We start from the raw sequence: 2,981 nt of genomic DNA, 5'->3' as shown, positions 1-2,981 counted from the left end.
CACTCCTGTTCATACTTCACTGTGCTGTCAGGATCATTTATCTACAAAAAACATTCAGTTCATGTGTTCCCACTCCTCGAGAACCTTTAATAGTTGCCTATCCACCTCTGCATCACAAAGAAACTTCTTACCATCAGCCTTAAAGCAGTCAGTCACCTTGCCCCACCCTACACACCTCGCTACTCTCCTACTACAACCCAGCCTGCGCACTTCACTCCTCTAAAGCCAATCTACTCCGTGTATTTCAATCTCACATAACCTGCTGCCGACCTCTTGCCCAAGTCCTGCCTCTGGCCTGGAATGTCCTCCCTTTTCAGAGCTGACAGACAATTTCAATAATAATAATAATAATTTTGGTATTTGTTAAGTGCTTACTATGTGCAAAACACTGTTCTAAGCACTGGGGCGGATATACGGTGATCAGGTTGTCCCTTCTGGGGCTCACAATCAATCCCCATTTTACAGATGAGGTCACTGAGGCCCAGAGAAGTTAAGTGACTTGCCCAAAGTCACACAGATGACAAGCGGCGGAGCCGGGATTAGAACCCATGACCTCCGACTCCCAAACCCGGGCTCTTTCCACTGAGGCACGAGTCTTTTTAAAGGCACATCTCCTCCAAGAGGCTTTCCCTGGCTAACTCCTCATATCCTATTTTCCCACTCCCTTTTGCATTGCACTGACTTGTTCCCTTTATTCACTGCCTCTGCCCTCAACCCCACAGAACTTATGTATATAACCACAACCTTTTTTATAATAATATCTGTCTTCCCCTCTAGGCTGTTAGTGTATAATACAAAATTTATTTGTCAACAGAAAAATAAAGCCTTGAATTGATCCTAGCAATCAATCAAATTTATTGAGCTCTTACTGTGTGCAGAGCACTGTAATAAGCACTTGGAAGAGTACGATACAACAATAAACAGGCACATTCCTTGACCAAAATGAGCTTACAACCTAGAGGGAAGAGACAGACAATAATATGAAAAAAAAATAAATGCATCCAGACCAGTATTCCGTCTCCAATAATTTCAACTAATAAGTACTGGAAGGGAGACTGTGATTGTTGCCTTCCTGAACATCCACTGGGAAACACCATAGGGAAGTAGGGAAAGTGAAATAGCATGGCTAGAGAAGCAGCATGACTCAGTGGAAAGAGCACAGGCTTTAGGGTCAGAGGTAATGGGTTCAAATTACTCTCCGCCACTTGTCAGCTGTGTGGCTTTGGGCAAGTCACTTAACTTCTCTGGGCCTCAGTTCCCTCATCTATAAAATGGGAATGAAGACTGTGAGCCCCCTGTGGGACAAACTGATCACCTTGTAACCTCCCCAGCACTTAAAACAGTGCTTTGCACATAGTAAGTGCTTAATAAATGAAAAAAAAATAGCATGGACCTCAGAGTCAAAGGACTTGGGTTCTAATCCTGAATTCTCCACTTGCCTGTGGTGTGAACTCGGGCAAGTCCCTTAACTTCTCTGTGCCTCAGTTTCCATAACTGTGGGTGAGGATGAAATATCTATTCTCCCTCCTACTTAGACTTTAAGCACAATGTGGGACAGGGACTGTGCCTAGCCTGATTAATTTGTACCTAGCCAAGTGTTTAGAACAGTCCTTTACACACAGTAAGTGCTTAACAAATACTGCTACTAGTTTGTTAAGCCCTTGCTGTGTACCAAGCACTGTACTAAGCTCTGGGTTGGATAATCAGGTTGTCCCAGGATAATCAGGGACATAGTCCCTGTCCAAATGGGGCTCAAAGTCTAAGAAGGACTAGAATGTCATACCCATTTTACAGATGAGGAAACTGAGGCACAGAGAAATTGTTACTTGCCCAAGATCACACACCAGACAAATAGCAAAACCAGAATTTAAAACCCAGGTCCATTGACTCCCAGGGCTTTGCTCTTTCCATTAGGCCACACTGCTTCTTAATTACTATTATTCTTATCATCATCATCATTGTTATTATGATTATCTATTGCCATGATCACCTCTCAGAGTCACACTAGAGAGTTTCCAGTACTCTACCAGTCTTGACTATGGGAGGGAGAGGCACGCAGAGGTATACCCGTTCCATTCCTAGCTTGGGCAGTGGCTAGCGAGTGGAAGGCAATCTGCTACAAGTCAAAACCCACCTGTGTCAGGAGGCAGCAGCATGGGAGAGAGTTGAGAACCGGGACTCAGGTTTACTGCGTGGAAGAAGGCAATGGAAAACCACTTCCATATTTTTACCAAGAAAGCTCTATGGATACATTACCAGAACAATTGCAGATGGAGGTGGGGTATTCTGGGAGAGATGTTTCCACGGCCTTGCTATGGGTCGGACACGACTCGACAGCATAGACAACAACAATTACCGTGATAGAGAATGTCCCATCAAGATAAATACAACTGCCTCCTCAAAAAACTGTCCTTGGATCTATGAATTGGATGAATTCAGCTAAACACTTATCAACTTTTCAAACAAGCCCTATTTTTCATCCAATATCCCTACGTTTCCCTTCTATAACCATTAGGTTTAAGATGGTATCTAATCTGTACCTAACCCAGGTTTCTCACAACGGTCAGCACAGAGTAGGCACTCAATATATACCATGATGATCTATAACGTATTTTGACTTCCCCGTCCAAGATTTTGCTCAACCCTCCTTGAACCTGTTGATATTCATTCAATTGTATTTATTGAGTGCTTACTGTGTGCAAAGCACTGTACTAAGCACTTATATTCTACCTGCACAACTTCCCACAGTAACTGAAGCCATGTGTTTACCACTTGCTGCTGAACAAGGCTTTCCTTGTTTTTGTTTTGAACTTACACCTTCAAGGTTCAGTGAGTGTCCCCTAGACCTGAAGTTGAGAGCTGAGAAATTTAGTTAGTGGCAATTCGATGCAATAATTGCCTTTTACATGTGTGGCTTAACCTTTCTAGACTCTGAGCCCGTTGTTGGGTACGGACCGTCTCTATATGTGGCCGATTTGTAC

The 2,981-nt window shown here is 43.5% G+C and overlaps 1 non-coding gene across 1 annotated transcript; it reads left to right on the top strand.

Annotated features, from left to right (window-relative positions):
* Positions 1 to 1,987: 1,987 nt before the first annotated feature.
* LOC119938170 lies at positions 1,988 to 2,124 on the top strand. Its single transcript, XR_005454359.1, has one exon. It is a non-coding gene; the product is annotated as a small nucleolar RNA SNORA7 (small nucleolar RNA).
* Positions 2,125 to 2,981: the final 857 nt, after the last annotated feature.

Source organism: Tachyglossus aculeatus, chromosome 1 (genome assembly GCF_015852505.1).
Source record: "Tachyglossus aculeatus isolate mTacAcu1 chromosome 1, mTacAcu1.pri, whole genome shotgun sequence".
Lineage (NCBI taxonomy): Eukaryota > Metazoa > Chordata > Mammalia > Monotremata > Tachyglossidae > Tachyglossus > Tachyglossus aculeatus.
Note: the sequence above shows the minus strand (reverse complement) of the source record. Positions and strands in the feature narration are given on the sequence as shown.